This window comes from Primulina huaijiensis, chromosome 5 (genome assembly GCF_012295235.1).
Source record: "Primulina huaijiensis isolate GDHJ02 chromosome 5, ASM1229523v2, whole genome shotgun sequence".
Lineage (NCBI taxonomy): Eukaryota > Viridiplantae > Streptophyta > Magnoliopsida > Lamiales > Gesneriaceae > Primulina > Primulina huaijiensis.
Genome location: NC_133310.1, coordinates 14,736,733 through 14,762,609, shown reverse-complemented (window position 1 = coordinate 14,762,609; position 25,877 = coordinate 14,736,733). Strand labels below are relative to the sequence as shown.

Below are 25,877 nucleotides of genomic sequence, written 5' to 3'. Positions count from 1 at the left end.
ATAAATCACATCGTTATTGAATTTATATGCAATTCTCGATATACCATTGGTTGTAGATTCGATCGGAATATATGTGTTAAAGGGACCGTACTGTACGCTAACCATGAGTAAAGGTTCTTGCAGGCACTATGGGACTATGCAACTAGACGTTCTTACCATGATCCGAGAGGTGAAATCTGAAATAAGTTTTGACATTCTTGATCAAGAAGTTGATGAAAAGAATGAGGTTAACTAGACTAAACCCTGATAAGAATAAATGTTATTTTGAATCACATGGAGATGTCAACCACGGCTAGCTGTATCCCTAAACCATTTAGGGTCACACAAGTATCGGATTCTGTCTTCTCGTTGAGATAGTCAAATTTCAAGTAGTTGATTTGGCGACTTATATTTGATGGAGATCAAATAGGAAGATTATAAAGGATTTTATAAGCTCATTCTATAAGATAAGAGAAATAGAAGTTAGCTTAGTTGCTAATTAAGGAAGGAGAGTGGAACTACCTGTTTTGTGAAGGAGTTCACTAAATGGTTGTCACCCAATATAGTAAGTTTAAATTTTGATCTTCGAAATTTTCAATTTTCATTATATGAACGAGACTTATATTCTTGATACATCGACGCTATCAGATCGTCGATCGGGATTATAATGAGTTCAGAATCATTTATTTAGTTAATTGAGAATTTACTAATTAAAGATTGTGCTAGTAGTGATGACTACAAAAATGCACAAATTCTCATAAATATTGTAGAGGAGTCTACAATTAAATTAATCAAAAAGTTAATTTTATAACTTAATAATTAACTAATTAAATGATTGTGCTAGTAGTGGTGATTACAAAAATGCACAAATTCCCATAAATATTGTAAAGGAGTCTATAATTAAATTAATCGAGGAGTTAATTTTATAAATTAAATCATAGTTATTTAGTTTAATTAATGTAAATATTATATGGTGATATAAAATATGTGTATATATATGATATTAGTATATCACGTATTATTAAAAGTTAATAAATTCATTATATATTAATTATATGGGAGTTTTAATATAATGATATATGTAGAGTCCTAGTACCACAAGGACTGAGTCTTTGTGGGAGAGGGACTCATAATTAGATTAAGAGTCTCACTCTATATATACACCATGAGGGGTCTTAATTACAAACCGAAAGAATTGCACACAAAATACACCACAAAACACTCTCTCCTTCAACAAAAAGTCTCGGCCACTTGAAGTATTTTTTAAAAAAATTTCGGCCCTCCCCTTGTTGCTTCCACGCCGCGCCGTATCGTCTATGGATTTTGATAATTCGGAGGCTACAGTCTCAACGCACAAATCTCTTGCGATTTCTAGTGCAATCCAAGCGAGGAGGACAGTTTTTGATCGTGGACCGAATTAGACAATCAAGTTTGAAGAGCCGTTCATAGGGATTTACAAGAGACTATCTCCTCTTAAAAACCGGAATAGTTTGGAGTCCAGTGTTGTATACGAGCAGGTATAAACTTTTAAACCCCCTATGAATGGTTTGTTAAAAACACAACGCTAAAGCAACGTCTTGAATGTAGAGACGAAAAATTTTAAACTTCTGTTGCGTCTTGGGTGCGAGTTCTCCGTCCACCCAGCCTCGCCCGACGCCGTTTTGGGGCAATCGTTGACTGTGACGCTTCCGAACCACTCCCAATTTTTGGTCATCTCGAAAACTTCCCCTCCCTCTACGGCTCTTCAGTGGCCTTTCCCTTCCCAGACGTTTAACAAGGCTTTCCTTTTGTTTACACCAACGCCAGTCCATTCAGGCCAAGTCCATTTTCCCTTGCCAAGATATACCGGATGCTCGGATCAGGTATTCCGTGAAACTGAACATCCCCCATTATCCATCTGTTGTGATGGCTGCTAAGCATCTTAGCCGAAGGAAACCGATTGTGGGGGAGTGTCTGGGAGTGTGATGATTCAATATGGTGTGGGGATGGGAAGATTGTTGAAAAGTTTGTGATGGAGCAGTCAGTGCCCCCTTACCTGTTTGCATTTGCAGTTGGAGAGTTAGGTTATCGGGAGGTGGGGCCGAGGACTAGGGTGTATTCTGAATCGGTCCCTGGTGTTTTGGATGCAGCAGCGAGGGAATTTTCAAACACAGAGGAGATGATTAAGGTAGGAGAAGGGTTGTTTGGGCCATGAATGGGAGAGGTTTGATTTGTTGGTTTTGCCGCCTAGTTTTCCATATGCTTGGATGGAGAATCCAAGGATGACGTTTCGTCAATAATTTGTTACTTCTGCAAGTGGTTTCTATAAAAGTTTCCGAAACAAATTTTCCATGAGAGAAAATTGGTAAAGCTGTCAAACTCTCTTTTAAGCTGTTTTGTTTAAATGAAGACTAGGTTCATCTTGCCTGTTCTCTCACCCTTTGTTATGTTTGGAGATTGTAGGGTTTCACAACATATGCGAAGTGGCGAATAGTTGAGGCTGTGCAAGGAAAGGATAGGGCTGTTCTAAATATTGGGATTGGATGGAGAGGGCTTGTTGAGGAAGCACAGGTTTGGGGACAACATGGAATTCATGAAACTGAACTAATCAGGAAGGATTGAACCTTGGAATGTATATTCTCAATTTTCCTATGAGAAAGGATTCCAGTTTTTGTGGCGCATTGAGAGACAAATACACTTATTTTACTTGTGGTCCCATCTTTTTTGCTATTTTATTCCTCTATACCTTCAAAAATGGCTTTAATTGGTGTACTTTTTGCCTAATATGTATGGATTGGAAGCCTGCTTTCGAGGAGTTCTTGAGAAAGTATATTGCGACATTCAAGTTTCAATCATTCGACACTGATACGTTTCTTGATTTCCTCAAAGTAAACATTCCTGGCATTGAAGATCATATTGACATAGAAGTACGGACTGAGGTCACTGGCATACCTCCAGATGTAATGGAGCCTTATTCCAATATCTACAAAAAGATTGTCTCTGGCTATTGAGTTTAAGCTAGGCAGGATGCCAAATGAAGATGAAGTTGCTAATTGGGGTGGACAAGAATGGGACCTTTAACTCGAAAATTTTCCCAAATCCGTAGAAGTTTCAAAGGTACTATGTGACGAACTATGTCTTAAAATATTATTACTTTAATATTTGTGAAAAAAATTGAAATTTTCTTATTAAATAATTTATTATAAATATAACCCATAAAATGAAAAAAATGATCACCACTCATACTAAAAATAAAATTAATTCAAAACTTTATCGTTTGAAAAACACAACTATAAAATTCCAAGTCAAAGCGACCACTATAATTTGAAAATATCTAACATAATATAAAAAATTTTAACTTTTCAGTCACCAAAACCAGTGCAATAAAGTTAGAGTAAATAGTTTTAAAATGTGCATAATAAATTTCGTAAACTACAAGGTCCTTGAGTTTGCACTGCCACTGGCCCTAGTCATCACCTCTCGTCTCTTTAATAACATTATCTGCATCGATCAAGTCTATTGAGTCTAATGATTCAACATGCAAAAACCGTGTATAACAAGTAATGCGTAACAAAAATTCATGCAATTTAAATATAGCTCGTACATAGCATAATATAAGAATAAATATGTATCAAGCGACTTTCCTCCATAAACATTTTCATAAAAATCATATTTTCGTGCTCGTTATAGTAATCGTAATCATAAATAATTTTGCGTAGAGTTTTGTTTAATGCAAGTAGCTCATAATATAAATCGTTTGATAAAACTAACAACAGTACTGGGCCGGCAGAGATCACCACAGCCCTTGGAATTGATGTCCATTCCTTAACATAACATAATTTCTTCGAAGAGGTTGGAGAGGTCCCAGGATAAGTTCTCCGGCTTCCAAACTCATAACATAATTTGGTCACAAGACAAATCACATACCTCAAAAATAATTATTTTGTATGTCATACATATTTACGAAAATCGTAAACCTCATTGGATCGTCTCCGGACATGTTGTCCTAACATATTGAAATTTATACCCAAAACAGCCTCTAAGGCGCATTCGGACACATACGATTCCTGAATTAAATAAAACCACTTAGGACGTACCAATCGACTCGAGACTCGACCCAAATGTAAAACACATCCTAACCTACTCTCCAAGGCCTTAAATCAGCCTCGAACCATACCCGAATCCGGTGCCATGAACCACGAACCATAAAGACAGAAGTTACCTCAAAGAGCGACACTATGGCACCTATGCGTTTCATACGACTTCCTACTGATTCTAACTCAAACCAAGCCCTAGACTCGACCTTTATACATAAATACTCTGGTCTAGCCCGTTCCAATCCATATAAACGCACAGCCCCTTAAACCACACCAACATGTGGCCCTAAGTCGCGCACCTTCATACGCATAGCCTATAGTCACGACTCCAGCCCTTATGCTAGCCAACCAAACCCTAGCCAACCCATACCAGGTCTACCTCTGGACCTTAAGACCCTGCCTAGACCCTAACCACGAGCCCCGGTCCAACCTAGCACCCAAATCGACGTAAACCCGCGATCATGCCCTTGTATGCGCGGTTGCGCTTGTTTCACTTTCTGCCGCACCAGCAGCTGCTCGACCCATCTTGGACCACTTTTTAACATCTAAACACAACCTATAACATAAAAATATGTAGCAGAAAGCCCTAGGTTTTGTCCAGCGAAGTCTACGATAAGAAACTCGAAGAAAACATAGGAGTTTATGCATATATCTTATCAAATAGTTGTTGTAACAATCTAGAGTACATATGATCAAACCAACAAGTTTTCATGCATAATTTGTATCAAAATAAATTATATAACATAATCGACACATAAAAGAAAGGTTTAGACATGTCTTTGCGTTAAAAATTTACGAAATATTGATAACCGTTACGAGGAAGAACGGAGACGGTTTATTGCGTTTCCTTGCTTCAAAAGTGGCTAAATTTATCAAAGAACGTCGTGTGATGGATGACTTAAGCTATTGTTGGAAGAAGAATAAAAAACTCCAAGCACTAGCTTAAAAAAATTTTTTGGTCAACCCTTAGTGTGTGTTTAGTGTGTGTTGTGTGTGGCTTGTGAGTTGTGTGTTTTACTTCTAGGGTAGGACTCTTCCTTCTATTGAAAATATTGACTAGGGTTTTAGTTTAATTAATCAAAGTTTTAAATCACAATTAGGTCCTCCAACTTTTTAAAATTTGCCAAATTAAGAGTACTTAAAATCTTAAACTCTACACATAAATTAAATACTAACTGATTTAATTAATTAAATCATAAAATAATTATTAAAATACTGTATTTCGAGTTGAAGTATTTAAATCTCTTATTTTTCGAAATTTGCTAATTAAAATGCTTAACATTTCTATTTTACTTGATAAATTAAATTTAGCTATAAAATGCTAAATTCATAATTTCTTTAAAATACTTAATTTCACGGCTTAAAATAAAAATATAACTTAAAATTTTAACACCTCAATCGTCTTCGATTTCTTTTCTCGGTCCGACATTTAATATTCGTCTGAAAACTAAAACTCAAGAAAGATTTTAAATTGCATAATAAAACAAATAAAAATATACACTTAAAATAAATTAACACATAGCATGTATCACCTAAATTATTAATTAGATAAATAAATTATTTCAATTATACATAGGGTTTACGTATACTGGTTTTTAGGCACTACGGTTCCTCTCTCCCTAAATAAATTTCGTCCTCAAAATTTAGGCTTACCAAAAAGCTCTCTGAACCGACATCCTCGTCTTCTCTCTTGTCGATCTAAAATCTGAATAAGTCTCTCCTCATATGACATGTTTGGTGATAGCTGTAACGGTTCAAAGCTTAGTACATGTAAAGGATTCGACACGTACTTCCTTAGCATAGAGACATGGAACACATTGTGTACACAAGCCAGATTCAGCGGCAGTGCTACACGATAGGCTATTGTTCTTACTTTTTCAAGAATCTTTATTGGTCTTATGATTCTGGGACTTGCCTTTCTCCCAAATCTCATAACACCCATCATAGGTGTTATTTTTACGAATACATGATCTCCTACGGAAATTTCAAGGTCCCTCCTTCTCTTGTCAGCATAGCTCTTCTATCGACTCTAAACAATATTCATCATGTCCCGGGTTTTGATCTCTGGACCAAGTTTTGATCTCTCGCCGACCTCATCCAAATGAATAGGCGATATACACTTCCTTCCATATAATACCTCATAGGGACCTATGCTTATAGATGACTGGAAACTGTTGTTATAGGTGAACCCCACTAGATGTGGCTTCAATTCTCAATTTTCATGGAAATCGATCATGCATGCATGCAGTAAGTTTTCAAAAATCTGTATTAGCCTCCTAGGCTGGCCATCTGTCTGAGGATGAAATGCTGTACTAAATAGCAATTTCGTCCCTATTGCTGAATGCAAACTCTTCCAAAAGGACGACGTGATCCCGGGTCTCTGTCAGATATGATGGTAGCTGGGATTTTGTGCAGTCTAACTATCTCTAGGTTATATAGTTCTGCATATTGCGTCATAGAAAAGGTCGTCTTTATCGACAAAAAATACACCGACTTGGTAAGACGATCAACAATTACCTAAATGATGTTAGATCCTCTGACTGACCTCGGCAAATCGACTACGAAATCCATGGTATTGTTCTCTCATTTCCACTCAGGGATAGGAAGAGGCTTGAGCATCCCTGCTAGTCTCTGATAATCTGCTTTCACCTGCTTGCAAGTTAGGCATTTAGATACAAAGCGTCGAATGCCTCGTTACATTCCTGCCACCAATAAAGAATCTGCAAATCTTTATACATCTTAGTGCCACTTGGATAAATGTAATATGGTGTTGTGTGCGCTTCTGACAATATATCTCCTCCAATCGAACCATCTCTATGCACCCAAATTCTCCCTCTATACCTCACACTCTCATCGCTCACTGTATAATTCTTACGTCCTTATATTCATCTCTCGATCGCCATTTCTGCAATTGCTTATCAGATGTCTGTCCACTACATATATTGTCTATCAAAGCGGACTCTACCATCAAGCTGGATAATCGAGGAGCTCTGCCCTTAAGATAGACCTCGAGATCAAATTTCTGTATCTCTAGCTGTAGAGGTCTCTGTACCGACAGTTGTGACACAAATCCTACTTCCCTACTCAAGGTATCAACGACTACGTTGGTTTTTCTCGGATGATAGCTGATATTACAGTCATAGTCCTTTTGAAATGATCTTAACTTCTAAATTCATTTAATTTACACTAGTTTGTTTTTTCCCCCCTAAACCATGCACAATTAATTCATCATAAGTAAAATAGCATAAATAACCAAATAAATGGATTCCATAATATCCATAATCATTCATGCAAAATAAGTCAAATAAGTAATAAAAGAATAAATTTAAACTCAATCAATTCTAGTATCATACTCGTCTGTAAATAAAAGACATAATCCATAAAACCATCAAAATCTTTAACATATGCAAAATTTCAAGGTCCTCGGGTATGCACTGCACCTCCCGGATGACTTGACTGTCCCCACCTCATGACCCAATATCATCATCACTTGCAACCATTCAAACCTAGTGAGTCTAATGACTCAACATGCACAACTCTGATATAGTAACTAAATAAGTATGCAATCACATGCGTAAAAATTATGTTTACTAAAAATAGCTTTTGTCATGCAAACACAAAAACCTTCAAAAATATGCAATTTTTCGAATCATGCTTAGATATAAAATTTTCCATAAAAATATCGTTTTTAACTGAAGTCCAATCCTCGACACTGACAACATCCAGTCGATTGATCATTCTATAAACCATAGGACTAGGTCGTCGGGTTCAATGTCCACTTATTCGACGATCCCTCCGACTATCATAAAATAACTTCACCGTTCACTTTTTCAACGGATCCATTATTATTGAGATTCTTGCCCTGTTTTCGACGGTTTACTCTCTTTTCATTGCAAGGTCAACTGCCCCCATTTCTCGAACCGACTGCACACGATTCAACTCTATACTTATCCGGACGACCCCGGATTTTGACTTAATAGCAACAACTCGATTCCATAATTTTAAAAAGAACAAAAATGTCCAGAAGCTTATTTAAAATTTCGTCTTAGGACTTATGTTTCAAAAATGGCTCGATTCGCTTACCGAACGACTCTTATACCACCGTTTTCGTGTTTTCGGGCAAACAAATGACTAAACTACCCTTCCGACTCGAACCAACCCGAGATCAGACTTTCATTAACATCCTAAGACCCAATTTATACTGCTGGAAGTCCCCAAACCCAAGCCAAAACCGAAGCATGATTCAAAATTTTAACTTAGGCCCAGTTCGTCTCTATTTTGACACGGAGAAATTACGACCCCGAACGGACCACAGCTTGAAACGACCCCGAACCAGGCCCTAGACCTCTTCCTTAGACCCTAACCAAGACCATTATCAGGCCCTTTTAGACTCATACCAAACTCCCTAAGCACTAGACCTCTCACATCAGCAGCTCACCACGTGCATCCCTTGTATGCAGTGGGTCTCGCACGCACCAGCGGCTGTTGCATCCTTTGGCTTGACTCTTAGCTCGCACCAGCCCCTCACCAGGACCCTAAGGCACGGCCCAAGCCCTTGGTCCAGCCCTTTACACCATCCTCTTAGCCCTAGGACCGCACGCACCAAAACAAGACAACAAGTGCAACTCTTGGTGTCACGGCAACAGCGTTGTACTAGCTTGTCCAAGCCCTGACTGAACCCTTCCTAGACCTTCCTAGGACCCTCATCCTTCCCTTCATACCTTGGTTAGGGCCCCAACCCCATGCAGTCCCCTTGGCCATAGGGACCCCAACCCGTCCCCTTTTTCCCTCTCGGCCTGCACACAAATTGCGTGCATGGTGGTGATGCCCTTGTGGCCCCTCTTTTGGCTTTTGTCCTGTTTAGATCGACTACTGAATCCCTTGGTTTGCATCCCTCCTACAACAATTCTCAAAACTTCAAGAATCCTTTATGAAAACATGAGATTCACATGGATGAAACTTAAAATCATCATCCTCATGAATTTTCACACAAATAGAATACATGCAATATTATGGATTGAATGGTCCACAAAGAAAGGTTGAAAACATGCCTTGATCGTTTATGCTTACGAGAAACAAGCGATGACGCGACGAGAGACGAACAGGTTACGAAACTTCCTTCCTTTCTTTGGCTATGGTGTTTGGCCACCCTAGAATCTGGAGTGTGTTTGTTGTGTGTGCTGAAGGTGTAGGAGGCGTGTTGTTATGGGTGGTAGGCTAGGGTTTTTAATTAGGTAGCCGGTGGGCTTTAGGTGAAGTTTAGGGCTTTTAATTATTTTAATTACTTTCCACTAATCTGAGCCCATTAAGGAGTTAATTAAATAAATAATTAATCTACTTGAAATCCAAGTGATAATTAAAATTATTTGGTGTTACTAGTTCCCAGTACCGTAACACTACAAGAAAAACGCCTCACGACAATGATGAAAAACCGTTGTCGTAGTCCTTCTAAAACTATTGTTAAAAGCTGTGTTGTCTAAAGAGAAGCTCAAAGATTGTTTTTGCCTTAAAAAACAACAGTTTTACAACGGTGAAAAGCCGTTGTCTTTGCCCGAGAAACAACGGTGAAATATCGTTGTCTTTGACCGCAACTTTTAACAACACAGCTTTTAACAACGAATTGAAAATACCTACGACAACAGTGAAAAACCGTTGTCTTTTTTCAAGAAAAAACAAAAAAATAATAAAATTTATTTTATATTTTTCAGTATTATAAATCATTCAAAATTCGAAATAAAATTTAATATACAATTTTTATAAATTATTATAAATCACTATATTTTCAAAATTCGAATTATATTTCTATGTACACTAAAAATAGATCTATACATTAATCTTGATAAACTTGGAATCTTCCCTTCAAAATATATTAGCACCCGACTCGAACTACTACTAATTTCACAACTACACTTTCTTGATCCGAGATTTTTCATAAAAGCCACAACCATCTCTTTTCTTAGTAGCCGCCGACATCCAGCTAAGCCCATTCTAGCTCCTAAAAAGGTGTCATCGTGCGTCTCAAATACAAATCTCAGTGGACAATCATTTTCATTGGCCTGTCACTTCCAGAACAAGGGTTTGTACAAAATCAATGGATGAGGTACCAGCCTGAGTATGCACTGCATACGAACAATGTAGAAGATATCATCACCTAATGCCAAACCTTGCAACAAACAAACTTTTTCCAACATGTCAGACCGTGCAACTGTTTCATGAAAAGCGGCAACTGATACCATCTAGAATATAGGGAACCACAAGATAAATGCAAAATAACCTCACTGGGCATCAACTGCAATCCCATTCTTAGCTGTTCCTTGAGCTCCAAATATTTTCTTTTATATCATAAATTGAGCTGTTGAGAGTGAAGTTCACCAGGATCTGAGGTATATGTAAGATCATTGCTGCAGTAAACGCATCATTTATCATTGTAGAAGAATCCGAAGAGACATCTGAAACAAATCCCCCATTTCTTCTGAAGTCTTTCCATGATCTACCAAGATCCCCGGATGAACTCGTCTACAGCATCCATTTCTTGCTCTTTCCACCCACCTTTTTCTTTCAAGAACAGGGTTCAAAACAGAGAAGGAAAGAGAAGTTAGCAGGGTTATCACAGATTCGATTGAAAATAATAATTTCAATCAGGAAATATCAATAAAAATAAACCTTTATTTGAGTTTATTATGAACGATTGTGGTAGCCGCATGTTTAAATTTTGAGTCCAGTTTTGGGGTAATAAAGAATGAGTAGATAGATTCAACACAAACAAAAGATTTTGAATGAACTGAATACATCTCGTACGCATGCTAAATCGAAAAAGACAGTAAATCTAGTGGGTGCAAGCAGTAAATGCCTTCTAATTCACTTTTTATTTAGCTGCATTACTGAAGAAAAGAGAAGAAAAACACGAGAGGAACATAGATTTCATAGCTTATAGATTAATGAAGCGCGAAATATTATTTCAAATTATATAAACTTGAAACAGTACCATTTAACTTATGCAACCAAGAAGAAAAAAGATAGACTTTTCGCTTAGCTTACGAGGTCATCTTTATCAGATTTCTTGAGGCATCAACGCCTTAACCCATTTTCCTCAAGTCCTCATTTGCTGTCTAGAGGCTAGGCCTTTGTGTATATCCTCAAAACTCAAAAGATCTGGTATCCTCATAAGAGTCCGGGTCATGGATGATCTGAGATACTAAATGGATAGCCCAAATCATAGCCAATATGTCGGGTACTCTCCTCATCACCCGGGCATTTATTATCTTCCCGGACAATATTAAGAGCCCGGGCGCTCATGCAAGCTCCCGGAAACTTTTATCCGAGCTGCCTCGAGAAGCGCACCACACTCGAGTGTATAGGTATGGGCTGTCTTATATAGCTCAAAAATTTAATTGTTAAATTACTTAATAAGTTTAAAATGATTTTTAGCGGTGCATGATTTATGAATTTGCATTATTTTAAATTATTTATGTTTATGTGATGTACGTTAAAATGTTTTCTTGAGTTTCATGTCAAGAGATTATTCGATGCAAGATCAAGGAAAGGAGACCAGCGACGATTTTGACGATTTTAAAATGTTGTATTTTATTTTAAGTTAGGATTGAGACATTTAAAATGATTTATTAAGTTGTTAGCCTTTTTTTAAAACCTAATTTATCTATTAGGTGATTTTTATGATTTTAAACTTTTAAAGATTTAGTACTTGTGCATTTTATTTTAAATTAGGGGATTTTTCTAGAGGTTAGTAGAGAGTTAGTATTTTAATTACTTTGTTAATTAGGTAATTAAGCAATTATTATTCTCCCTAATTACCTATTTACACGCACACACCCATATTTGCACACGCACTCTTCGGCTAATGCACACACACACACCTTTCATTCCATTTCTTTTCATTTCTTTGAGAGCAAAGTTTAGGGTTCTTAAGGTTATCAGCAGCCGCCCCCTTTCCCTTCAATTTTCAAGCAATTTTCGTGAGTTTTCTTCAAGAAAATCGAGCCACAATCGATCCGGTTCAACACTCGCACTCGTTCCGCTTCGGTATCGTCGTATCGTGAGTTTTAAATATCAAAAGACATGTATAAACTTTTGTTTCTGCATCGATCTCGTCATATTATATGTTGTGATGTTTATTATTTGTAAAAATTCATGTATGTTGTGCAAAGTTTTAGCAAAAATTTTTTGAATCGATTTTTGAAATGCTTTTGGATCTAAAAACTCAAAATTTGCTGTCATTTTAAATAATGCGATTTTTCGGTCGATTTTCTGGAAAAACCTTAAACATATAAAATGTAAAAGTTTTTGATACCTTCGATTTGACAGTAAATTCGAAATTTTTGGACAAGAAACGAGTGAGTTATGATTGTTTTCGTGGAACTGCTCAAACTGAGTTTTTATGAAAATGTGTTCTTGACGTGTTTTGAAGTTTTATGGTTACGGGCTTCGTTGGGGATCGATGGGTGATCGATGCTGCGTTTAAGTATGTTGGGTATGATGTTGAGATTGTTTTTCGTGCTTCATCTCGTGTCGATAGGCACGTGGTGTCATTATAAGTCGTAGATAGCGTTTTGGGTGTCGAAATTTCGCGTCCACGGGTTGTGTTGCATTGTTTGTGATGTATCATTGTTTTGGGATGTTTGGGTCGTTTGTATGGGTTGAGTCAATGCCCTAGCATTCTAGGATGGGTCTCGAGGTGTTGGTTCACTGTCCGTATGATCGAGTTAGGAGGATTAAGCCTCAAGTGTAGTGATTTCCGTTGGTTTACAATTCCAGAAGGTACACAGACCCGTAGCCGTACCATGACACGGGGTCCGTGCCCTTGTTTCTTCCGAGGTTAAAATTTCAAAGTCTACGCGGACTCGGAGCCGGACCATAACACGAGGTCCGTGCCTTTGTTAATTTCCGTAGGTTGAGTTGCCGCGTCCTCCATTGCTTGGGAAATGTTCACACACCATTTTAGAGTTTGTTTCGGAGTTTGTTGTCTTGGTTAGTATGATTAAACGAGGTCAAGTCCTCAGTGCTCTAGAACGTCATAAGCCATTTATTTACTTCGGGGTTGAGTACGAGTAGTACGTATAAGTTATGAAAGCTAAGCACTTGATTATATGTTAGTATTTGCAGCAGTGGCCCCAAGAGAGATCCAACGAATCCCTCAACGCCAAGTAAGTATATTCGACGTGCAAAATAAAATATTTTATGTTTTTGAGGTATGCTAATTGTCTTGTGACCAATGATGAACGGGTTTGGAAGTCGATGAACATGACCGAGGACCTCTCACCCCGGAAAAGCATGACCAGGTTTAGATCGGGATTGGAAAGATGTAAAGCATGACCAGGTACCAATCCACCCGGTAAAGCATGACCGGGGATCTCATGTATATGGTAGTGGATTTTTCCCTGCCAGCCCAATACTGTGGTTTAGTCTAATCAGGCGCATCTATGTATGGGTCACTTGCTTTGAAACATATCTCTATGCAAAATGATGAAGTTTATGCATGTTCAAGTATGTATGATGCAAATATGTTTATGAAAAGTTTTATGATGTTGAAACGTCTATGTTCATGTTGTTTCATTCAAATTTCAAGTATGTACGCTCTACTTTTAAGTTGCATGTGGTTTTATTACCTATTACTTGTTACCTCCAGTTTATACATGTTGAGTCTTTAGATTCACTAGACTTTATCGATGCAGGTGAGGACGAGCATGAGGAGACAAGCGGTGGGGACCAGTGAGCCGACTCGGTCTGTGAAGGAGGCTAAGCCCGAGGATCGCCCATGTTTTTAAGAATATTTTTATGCATGTTGTTTCAAATACTCTGATTTTCATGAAGTGGTTTATAATGTTTAAACGATTATTACTTTGGCAAACTTGGTTGTAGTTGTTTTTATTTCAAATGTTTTTAGACGAGCTGGTTATTTTAACACAATTTGAAAGTTTATTTTGTATTTAAGAAAATTTTTATTTTTCCGCATATTTTAAGTAGTTTAAAAGTACGGTACGTTACAATTGGTATCAGAGCGGTGTTCTCGTAAAGGGTTATGCCTACTGTCAGTTGCGAGAAGCTCACGAATTCACACCTCAAGTCTGTAAGTTTTAAAGTTTTAAAATTCTTTCATGTAGTATGCACAAAGTCATGATTTCTGCATTGTACATGTTTTAAGTTCTAAATTTCGTGCATCTTATGACGTAGAATCGTGCGCGGAGCAGGAGAGGAGGATAGAGAGTCCCAGAATGAGGAGAGGGCCACTCCTCCTCGTCCACCGCCAGACATGCATGCTCAGATGCTTGCAGGAATGACTCAGTTCTTCACACAGTTTGCGGGAAACAATGCTGCAGTTGACACAGGGGCGAGGCCCAGACCTGAGGCTATGTATGATTGGTTTAAGAGGATGGATCCAAAAGATAGCGGAGGGATGGATTAAGTCCATCGAAGTAATCTTTGAGTTTATAGAGCTGTAGGATGCAGACAGGGTCAGGTGTGCTACATTCCTTCTGATCGGAGACGCCAGACTATGGTGGGAAAACGCATCAGTGTCTGTGAACTTGCAAACACTGACATGAAATGGGTTCAAGGAGGTCTTTTACTCCAAGTACTTCACTGAGGAAGTACGTTCTCGCCTGACCAAGGAATTCATGACGGTGCATCAGGGAGACATCAGCGTAGCTGAGTTTGTTATGAAGTTCAAAAAGGGGTGTCACTTTGTGCCCCTAATTGTAAATGATGCCCGAGAGAAGCTGAGGCATTTTATGGATGGTTTGCGGCCGATCTTGCGCTGTGATGTGAGAGTTGCTGGTCCTGTTACTTATGCCGTTGCCGTATCTAGAGCCTTGGAGGCAGAGCAGGACCAAAGGGACATCGAGAGTGATAGGAAGGTCAAGAGGCCCTATCAAGCTCCCCAGCAGCAGCAGCAGCGACCCCAGTTTCAGAGGCCCTTCCAGGGACAGCAGGGGAAGAGGCCATATCAGGGACCGCCGAAAGGCAAGGGTCCTATTCCTCACCAGAAGGCTCCACAGAAGCCCGGTGAGTACCCAGTATGCCCAAAGTGCCACTGCTAGCATCCGGGACAGTGTTTATGAGGATCAGGCAAGTGCTTCAAATGCGGAGCCAGCGATCATATGTTGAAGGACTACCCACACTAGAGGCAGCCGACCCAGGGGAGAGTGTTCGCCATGCAGGCAGAGGAGGCGAACCCAGACACGACCCTGTTGATTGGTAACTTAATTATTTCAGCACCGCATTATTTTATTTGCTATGCATGTTTCAAATTTGATTTGGGATTTTTAGTGTGCTAGTTAGTATTTTTGGTGACTCTGTGTAGAAATTGCCTACTATGCTTGAGTTTAAGATGTGTATTTCGGGATATAAGTTTTGTTTTGTGCTAACATCTCTCAGGAAATATTTTCATTAAGAGAGTCGCCACGAAGGCCCTAATAGATTCCGGGGCCACTCACTCTTTTATTTCGGAGACGTTCGCTAATCATTTGGACATCAAGTCCATTGGACTCGACGTGAACTATTCAGTGACAGTCCCATCAGGAGAAGAGCTATCAGCTACTAGCGTGGTTAGAGACATTGATCTAGAACTGCAGGGCCACCTAGTGTATGCTGATTTTATTGTATTGTCGATGCCAGAATTTGGTATTATCTTGTGAATGGACTTGTTGATGAAAAATAGAGTCCTTATTGACTTTCAGAAAAGGTCAGTACTAGTAAGGTCGTTAGGCATGGAGCAGTTTCTTTTTGAGCCGGACAGATGGAGAAGTTTCTCTCGCATGATCTCTTGCATGCAGGCACAGAGGCTTATTCATAAGGTGTGTCAGGCTTTCTTGGCCATCATTATTTCTGCACCTGACGTACCCACTCCTTATATATCTGACGTACCAGTAGTCAGGGATTTTCCTGATGATGTCACAGGCCTTCCACCAGAGAGAGGGAGGTGGAGTTTGCCATTGATCTTATGCAAGGCACTGTGCCAATCTCTAAGGCACCGTACCGTTTAGCTCCAGCTTAGATGTTAGAGCTCAAGCAGCAGATTCAGGAGCTCTTAGATAAAGAGTTCATCCGCCCAAATTTCTCACCATGGGGCGCACTAGTACTCTTCGTAAAGAAGAAGGATGGGAGCATGAGGTTGTGTATGGATTACCGAGAACTAAACAAGGTAACGATCAAGAACAAATACCCACTACCAAGGATCGATGACTTATTCGATCAGAAGCTACAATGTTCTCTATGATAGATCTACAATCAGGGTATCATCAGCTGAAGGTAAAAGATGCATATGTTCATAAGACAACCTTCAGAACTAGGTATGGGCATTATGAGTTCTTAGCAATGCCGTTTGGATTGACGAATGCTCCAGTGATTTTTATGGACCTCATGAACCGAGTATTTCAGCCCTTCCTAGATCGGTTCGTCATAGTGTTTATTGTCGACATTCTCATTTACTCGAAGAGCCATGAGGAGCACAATCAGCACTTGAGTACAGTTTTGCAGGTCTTGCAGAGTCGCAAGTTGTTTGCAAAATTCAGTAAGTGTGAATTTTGGTTGGAGAAGGTAGCGTTTTTGGGTCATATAATTTCTAGTAGTGGCATTGAGGTGGACCCAGCTAAGGTAGCAGCAGTTAAAGAATGGGTTGAGCCGAAGAATGCGTCAGAGATTTGCAGTTTTCTAGTCTTAGTAGGCTACTACATGAAATTTATTCAAGGATTTTCTTCGATAGCGGTGACACTCACTTCATTGACTAAAACGAATGCTAAATTTGTATGGAGTGATGAATGTCAGAAGAGCTATGATACTTTGAAGCAAGCTCTTATTTCAGCGCCAGTGTTAGCCATGCCAGCAGGGAAAGGCAATTTTGTGCTTTACACCGATGCTTCTAAGCTTGGTTTAGGCGCAGTGTTGATGCAGCATGGGCGGGTTATAGCTTATGCCTCCAAACAGTTGAAGGTGCATGAAAAGAACTACCTGACTCATGATTTCGAGTTAACAGCCGTTGTCTTAGCGTTGAATATTTGAAGACATTATTTGAACGACGAGAAATGCCAGGTATTTACTGATCACAAGAGTCTCAAGTATTTCTTCACGCAGAAAAGAGCTGAATATGAGACAAAGACGGTGGTTGGAGTTAGTGAAAGACTACGATTGCAAGATTAGCTACCACCCAGGGAAAGCTAATGTGGTGGCAGATGCTTTGAGCAGAAAAGTTGCAGTCGTAGCATAGTTGTCAGTGCAGAAATCTCTTCAGTCAGAGATTCAGAAGTTTGGCTTGGAAGTTTATCCTAAGGGCAAGGCTCCTAAGCTGTCGAATCTGATAGTCCAGTCTTCTTTGCTAAATTGAATCCGTAAGGGTCAGCCTTCGGATGAGCAGTTACAGAAATGGAGACTGAAGGACGAGACCAAGGACAGTGTACTCTACACAGTGTCCGAGAGTATTGTGAGATACAGAGAGAGAATGTGGGTGCCTAGTGTTGATTCTAACAGAGAGGATATTCTGATAGAGGCACATGCATTTCCGTATTCCGTCCATCCAAGAGGTACCAAGATGTAAAAGGATTTGCAGATTTTGTATTGGTGGCCAGGTATGAAGCGAGACATCCGTCGATTTGTGTCTGAATGTCTCATTTGTCAGTAGGTGAAGGCAGAGCATCAGAGGCCAGCATGGATGCTTAAGTCACTCCCTATCCTTGAGTGGAAGTGGGAGTATATCACCATGGACTTCGTTGTTGGTTTTTCAAGGTCAGTCAGAGGATCCAATGCTATTTGGGTTATAGTGGATCGACTTTCTAAGTCGGCACAGTTCTTGCCAATGAAGACAAATTTCTCCATGATGCCGTATGCAGAGCTCTATATCAGGGAGATAGTTCGATTGCAGGGGATCCCAGTATCTATTGTGTCCAACAGTGACCTGAAATTAACATCGTCCTTTTGAAAGAGTTTACATGCAGCCATGAGGACGAAGTTGCTATTCAGTACAACATTCCACCCTCAAACAGATGGCCAGTCTGAGCGTGTAATTCAGATTTTGGAGGATTTGTTGAGAGCTTGTGTGATCGATTTCCGTGGTAATTGGGAATCAAAGCTACCTTTAGTGGATTTTACCTACAACAACAGCTTCCAATCATCTAAAGGTATGGCTCCCTACGAGGCACTGTATGGAAGGAAGTGCAGATCGCCAATTCATTGGGATGAAATCGGGGAGAGATCAGAAATTGGTCCAGAGATTGTACAGCAGACTGCAGATGTGGTGGTTAAGGTTCGAGACAGAATGAAGACCGCCCAGAGTCGTCAAAAGTGCTATGCTGACAAGAGGAGAAGGGATCTTGGGTTTGCCGTAGGTTACCGCGTTATCGTAAAGATAGCACCTATGAAGGGTGTTATGAAATTTGGGAAGAGAGGCAAGCTTAGTTCGAGATTTATTGGTCCGTTCGAGATTCTTGACAAAGTTGGGACACTAGCTTATCGTGTAGCCCTACCGCCGAATCTGGCCAGTGTACACAACGTGTTCCACGCCTCGATGCTGAGGAAGTACCTAGCGAACCCTTCGCATGTGTTGAGTTTTGAACCGTTACAGCTTGCTCCAGATCTGTCATATGAGGAAAGACCTGTCCAAATCCTAGACCGACACGAACGGAGACTTCGGAATAAAGTGACCAGGCTGCTCAAAGTTCGGTGGCTAAATCAATCAGTGGAGGAGGCCACTTGGGAGACCGAGGCAGATATGAGAAGTCGCTTCCCGGAGTTGTTTGGTAAGACGTAATTTCGAGGACGAAATTTATTTAATTGGGGGAGGAACTGTAAAGCCAAAAATCAGTACACGTAAAACCCATGCATTTATTTATTTGTTAAAATATTTATTAAGTTTAAAATGATTTTTAGCGGTGCATGATTTATGAATTTGCATTATTTTAAATTATTTATGTTTATGTGATGCACGTTAAAATGTTTTCTTGAGTTTCATGTTTCAGGCGATTATTCGATGCAGAATCGAAGAAAGGAGACCGACGAAGATTTTGGCGATTATAAAATATGGTATTTTTTTTTAAGTTAGGATTGAGACATTTAAAATGATTTATTAAGTTGTTAGAATTTTTTAAAGCCTAATTTATCTATTAGGTGATTTTTATGATTTTAAACTTTTAAAGATTTAGTACTTTTGCATTTTATTTCAAATTAGGGGATTTTATTAGAGGTTAGTAGGGAGTTAGTATTTTAATTACTTTGTTAATTAGGTAATTAGGAAATTATTATTTTCCCTAATTACCTATTTACACGCACACACCCATATTTGCACACACACTCTTCAGCTAATGCACACACACACACCTTTCATTTCATTTCTTTTCATTTCTTTGAGAGCAAAGTTTAGGGTTCTTAAGGTTATCATCAGCTGCCCCCTTTCCCTTCATTTTTCTAGCAATTTTCGTGAGTTTTCTTCAAGAAAATCGAGCCACAATCGATCCGGTTCAACCCTCGCACTAGTTCAGCTTCGGTATCGCCGTATCGTGAGATTAAAATATCAAAAGGCATGTATAAAATTTTGTTTCTGCATCGATCTCATCATATTATGTGTTGTGATGTTTATTATGCATAAAAATTCATGTATGTTGTGCAAAGTTTGAGCAAAAATTAGTTGAATTGATTTTTGAAATTCTTTTGGATCTAAAAACTCGAAATTTGTTGTCATTTTAAATACTACGATTTTATGATCAATTTTTTGGAAAAATTTTCAACATCTAAAACGTTGAACTTTTTGAAACCTTCGATATGACAACAAATTAAAAATTTTTGGACAAGAAACGAGTGAGTTATGATTGTTTTCGTGGGATTGCTCAAACTGAGTTTTTATGAAAATGTGTTCTTGACGTGTTCTTGAAGTTTTATGGTTGCAGGCTTCGTTGGTTATCGACGGGTGATCGCTGTTGCATTTAAGTATGTTGGGTATGATGTTGGGATTGTTTTTGGTGCTTCATCTCGTGTCGATAGGCACGTGGTGTCATTAGAAGTCGTAGGAAGCGTTTTGGGTGTCAAATTGTTGCGTTCACGGGTTGTGTTGTATTGTTTGTGATGTATCATTGTTTTGGGATGTTTGGGTAATTTTTATGGGTTGAGTCAATGCTCTAGCATCCTAGGATAGGTCTCGAGGTGTTGGTTCACTGTCCGTATGATCGAGTTAGGAGGATTAATCCTCAAGTGTAGTGATTTTCGTTGGTTTACAATTCCAGTAGGTATACGGACCCGTAGCCGGACCCTGACACGGGGTCTGTGCCCTTGTTTCTTCCAAGGTTAAAATTTCAGAGTCTACACGGACCAGGAGCCGGACCATGACACTGGGTCCGTGCCTTTGTTAATTTCCGTAGGTTGAGTTTCCGCGTCCTCCATTGCTTGGGAAATGTTCACACACCATTTTAGAGTTTGTTTTGGGGTTTGATGTCTTGGTTAGTATGATTAAACGATGTCAAGTCCCCAACGCTCTAGATTGTCTTAAGGCATTTATATACTTCGGGGTTGAGTACGAGTAGTACGTATAAGTTGTGAACGCTAAGCACTTGATTATGTGTTAGTATGTGCAGCAGTGGTCCCAAGCGAGATCCAAAGAATTCCTTAACACCAAGTAAGTATGTTCGACATGCAAAAGAAAATATTTTATGTTTTTGAGGTATGCTAATTGTCTTGTGACCAATTATGAACGGGTTTGGAAGTCGGTGAAAGTGGCCGAGAACCTCTCCACCCCGGTAAAGCATGATCGGGTTTAGATCAGGATTGGAACGCGGTAAAGCATGACCAGGGACCAATCCACCCGGTAAAGCATGACCGGGTATCTCATGTATGTGGTAGTGGATTTTTCCCTGCCAGCCCAGTACTGTGGTTTAGTCTGATCAGACGCATCTATATATGGATCACTTGCTTTGAAATATATCTCTACTCAAAATGATGAAGTTTATGCATGTTCAAGTATGTATGATGCAAGTATGTTTATGAAAAATTTTATGATGATGGCACGTCTATGTTCATGTTGTTACGTTCAAGTTTCAAGTATGTACGCTCTACTTTTAAATTACATGGGGTTTTATTATGTATTACTAGTTATCTCCAGTTTATACATGTTGAGTGTTTAGACTCACTAGACTTGATCGATGCAGGTGAGGACGAGCATGAGGAGACAAAGGGCGGGGACCAGTGAGCCGACTCGGTCTGTGCAGGAGGCTAAGCCCGAGGACCGCCCATGTTTTTAAGAATATTTTTTTGCATGTTGTTTCAAATACTCTGATTTTCATGAAGTCGTTTATGATGTTTAAACGATTATTACTTTTGGCAAACTTGGTTGTAGTTGTTTTTATTTAAAATGTTTTTAGACGAGCTGGTTATTTTAACACAATTTGAAAGTTTATTTTGTATTTAAATTTTTTTTTATTTTTCCGCAAATTTTAAGTAGTTTAAAATTACGGTACGTTACATGTCTAATCTGTCAGAGTGACATGGATTTGGCGAGTTATAGAAGTCATCAGAAGTAAAAGTATGGACAGCCGCCTTTCCATACTTAGAAGGTGGGCACTGAAAACAAGGTAATGATGAGATTTCCTCCTATAAATAGCAGATATTACTTTCATTTACAGATTCTGGAATTTTGAATTCTGAAGCACTCACATATATCGCTTGTGTTCTTCGCCTTAAACCTGCTAACTTAAGCATCAGAGTGGTCACGCCGGACACCCCTCCGACGCCCATTCACGAGTTCTTTTCCTTGTTTGCAGGTCACAGTTGAAGCCATTATCCCCACTCAAATTTTATTAAACACGAAATTATCCTCATCATCCGGTGGATTGCCCACATATCTCATACCCGATTCATCCGGATATCATCATTGGCGCCATCTGTGGGAAATTGAGTCTAAGCCGTTGATATGGCTCCTACCAGAAGAACTAATCAAGATACTTCCCGAGCTCCTGGAGATGAGGCACTTATATAAGGACCAGGTGGTCCTCCACTTAAAGGACCTCCACCTGTCATTACCTTGTCCCCAGAGGAGTTGGCTAGGATTATATCTGAGGCAATGGAAAAAGCTATCGCTCGAAAAGATCCTTCTCATCATGCTACGCAGTCGGGAGGAGAGCAGGAAAGAGATTAGTAGGTGAGGGAGAAAGAAAAAAGGATGGAAGAGAGAGAATCGAGTGCCGGGTCCAAGTCCCCGACTGTGCTGGAAGAGTTAGAAGAGTTGAGGCAGAAGATGAGGGTGTTGGAGGGACAGATGGAGGGTAGAAGTCGTTCCCGGGTAGTTATTAAGGGATGTCCGTTTTCTGAAGTTATTATCCAGGAACCTCTTCCCGAGAACTTCAAGCCTGCCAAAGTGAAAGATTATGATGACAATGCAGACCCCGAGGAACATCTAGCTCGGTTCGAGAATATGGTCATGTTGCACTGTTATGATGACAGAATTAAGTGCAAGGTATTCTTGACCACTCTGGTTGACTCGGCGTAGAGGTGGTTTGAGGGATTGGCCTCTCAAAGTATTCATTCTTTTGAGGACTTCCAGAAGGTGTTTGTACACCATTTTAGTAGCAGCAAAAAGTACAAAAAGACTGCATTTAGTCTTTTTGAAGTCAAGCAAAGCCCGAAAGAAAGTTTGAGGGCTTATATCAGAAGGTTTAACAGAGTTGCTCTGGATGTCCCCACTTATGCCACCGAGACCAAGACAACTGCATTCACCCAAGGATTGAAGGAGGGTGAATTTTTTCGGTTGTTGACAAAAAAAGTGCCTGGGGACTTTGAGGATTTGTTGTCCTGAGCAGAGAAGTATATTAACATGGAGGAAGCGCAGAAGCAGAAGAGAGAGACAGTAAGAAGAGAGAGAGGAGATCGGGTATCTAAACATGAGGAGAAGGGACAAAAGAGGGGTAATCAGGGGAATTTTTCTCGTCACGTGCCCTTGAAAATTACTCGGGACAGGGAGGTTCACGAATGCAGCAGGGATTTGCCTCCGGATCATCAGCTTACCCGGCCTGAGAAGAGGGGATTCTGCACCCTCCACAAGGTGTTATCACAACACTGAACATTGGAAGGCACTGAAAAGAGATTATGCCCCACCCTCTGATAAGGGGCATAGTCAATCCAGTAAAAAGCCAAGATTGCCACCTTGGACAACTCGGCAGACAGGACTCAGTGCCAGGGGAGATTCAAGAAATGCCTCGAGGGGTGATTCAAGTAGAAGAAGAGATCCAGAACCCGAAAAGAAGAAGACCTGACCCTCTATCATGGGGGTAATCAAGATGATATCCGGAGGCTCTACCGACGGAGATTCCAATCGGGAGAGGAAGTCGAGAAGCAGGAGAGAGTGTATGGATGTGGCAAGAGTAAGGATGAGTGAAGCGATCATCAGTTTTGGCATCGAGGATCTAAAGGGTGTTAAATTGCCTCACAATGATTCCCTGGTTATCCAAGCCCGGGTAGCCAACTATGATATTCTGAGAGTTTTTGTTGATTCAGGCAGTTCCGTCAATGTCATTTTTAAGGATGCCTTGGTACAAATGGATCTGCAGGGTTATCAGTTGGAGAATGTGGAGACTGCGCTTTTCTGATTTGCTGGGCATGTTGTTTATCCAGAGGGGGAGATGGTCCTGCCTTTGACTTTAGGCACCCGGGAGCTTAAGAAAACCGTGATGACCACTTTCACTGTGGTGGATTCCCCATCATCACATAACATTGAAAGGATCGGTTAAGAAGTGAAATGTGTTTAGAAGGGAGGTTGAATAAACACTCACAGATAATGTTCGTTTTTCGTAAGTTGAGTTCAGTTTAATAACCAACTGATACTTAGTATCTCGTTAGACGATGACAATCAGTTTAACTGAGAAAATAGTTCCGGAAGTAAACTGAATGAAAGATAAAATAACTAAAATAAAAGGTAACTGAGGTGAAAAGCACGCGATTTGTTTGTGGATGTTCGGATAATAGAATAACTCCTACGTCACCCCTTCTATCACGAAGATATGATTTCTACTAAAAGACTTTGATCGAATACAATGTTTGTACTGACCCACTTCAGTTTGGTCTTATTAGTGCCAAAACTGAAACTCTTAGTTACAACAGGCTATTTCAGTTCGTGACTGATCTTAGCACAACTTAACAATATAACAAAGATTACAGTGTACTAACAAGCTCAAAGAAGGTAGCCTTGAATGCTACAGATAGAACTTAGTAAGAGCGATCTTTTTATTTCAGCAGAGTAACAACTTGAGTAAAATAGTTGTTCTTGTATCTAGTTCTTCAGCTGCTCTCTTCGCCTATTTATAGGCTTCTCTTCTAACGGTAACTTGATATAATATTTGAATTTTATATCCATTGATTGCCACGTCGATATTCTCCTGACAATCGTACACTGTAGACTGTGAAATGTGGCGTTCCACTACGAGTTGCAGTCTGCTTGTACTGATGTCGGTTGAACATCCCTTTCATTTGATGACGTGTATGGCTGAGCGATCAGCTGATAAAAGTAGCTGATAAGCTTGTGCTGAGTGAATCAACTGATCAGTTTCCAACTCATCAGTCAGTTGTCTTCAGAAATCCAGTTAGGTTCAACTGATCAGTTTCCACCTGATCAGTCAGTTAACTTCGAAGGTTCAGTTCAGCTGGATTCGGTTGCCTTTGATAACTCACGTGATACTTCAGTTAGGCAAGTTGTATAATACGAATACTTGATCAGTTCATCCAATAGATAAATGGTTTGTCAAACAGCCGAAATTAATTTTCCAACAATTTCCTCCTTTTTGGTGTTTGACAACACTAAACGAATGATAACTGATTAGTTAAGCTTATAGACGTCCTTCAAATCGGTTGTAGATAAAATAATAGCTGTCGTGTACAGATTCGTACAATGAAAGAATGAAATAATCTGTATAAATAATTCCATGTACAAATAAATCCTTTAAATCCGTCAACTGATTTGACTGTAGCTTAGGTCTCTATTCCCTCTTTTTGTGAAACGCCTCCATTCTGATAGATAATCTTTTAACATCAGTTGATAGAACTTTAACAGAAGTGGCTACGTCTGAGACTACATTCAACATAGTGGTTTGCATCAAGTCTATCTTTCTGGAAACATATGTCTCCACAAAGTCAACTCTCTTGCTGATTACATCTTGGGTGACGGAGAGACTTTCAGCTAAGCCTCTATTCTTTCTAATATCTTCTACTGCAAGGGAAAGAGAGGTCACGGTAGCATGAACTGCCTTCAGTTTTTCTAAATGGAATACCTCTGCATGTTCCAGTTTTAGAGTATGAGCAAGTTGAGTTCGCTGAATCTGGGAAACGGTAGTAAGTATTTTGTGCAGATTATTCTGAATGTCTTGAATTTCTTCAAGAACTGCATCAAGATCACCAGACGACTGAGGAGGTAGATGTCTAGAAGTTCCAGGTTCTTGTTCTTTGGAGACTTGATCAAAGACCACCAAGGTCCTGTCAGATACAACTGTCTCGGCAATAGTTTGTTCTGGAACAACTGATTCAGTAACCTCTACTTGCGCTGGAGGAGGAGAAGAAGGATCCTGAGTAGCAATTGAACTGTCCCGATGTAGAGGTAAATCTGTGAGACCTTCAGTTGGAAGATCATCAACTGGTGCTTCTGCTTGAGAATCAACTGAAATTTGGGCTGGCTCGTTAGTTGGAATATTTTCAAAATTGAGCAACTAAGCCTTCACATTTTCAGCGATTTCTTTATCTGTGGACTGAGTTGGCACATTAGTTGGATCATCCTGTTGAACGGGCTCTTCAGTTAAGATAGGAACCTCTACAATTGCTTGATCAGTCGAGTGATCAACTGATTTAGAAATG

General features: G+C 39.6%; 1 pseudogene; it reads left to right on the top strand.

Annotated features, from left to right (window-relative positions):
- The first annotated feature begins 1,517 nt into the window (after positions 1-1,517).
- Positions 1,518-14,475, top strand: LOC140977660 (leucine aminopeptidase-like; annotated as a pseudogene).
- Positions 14,476-25,877: the final 11,402 nt, after the last annotated feature.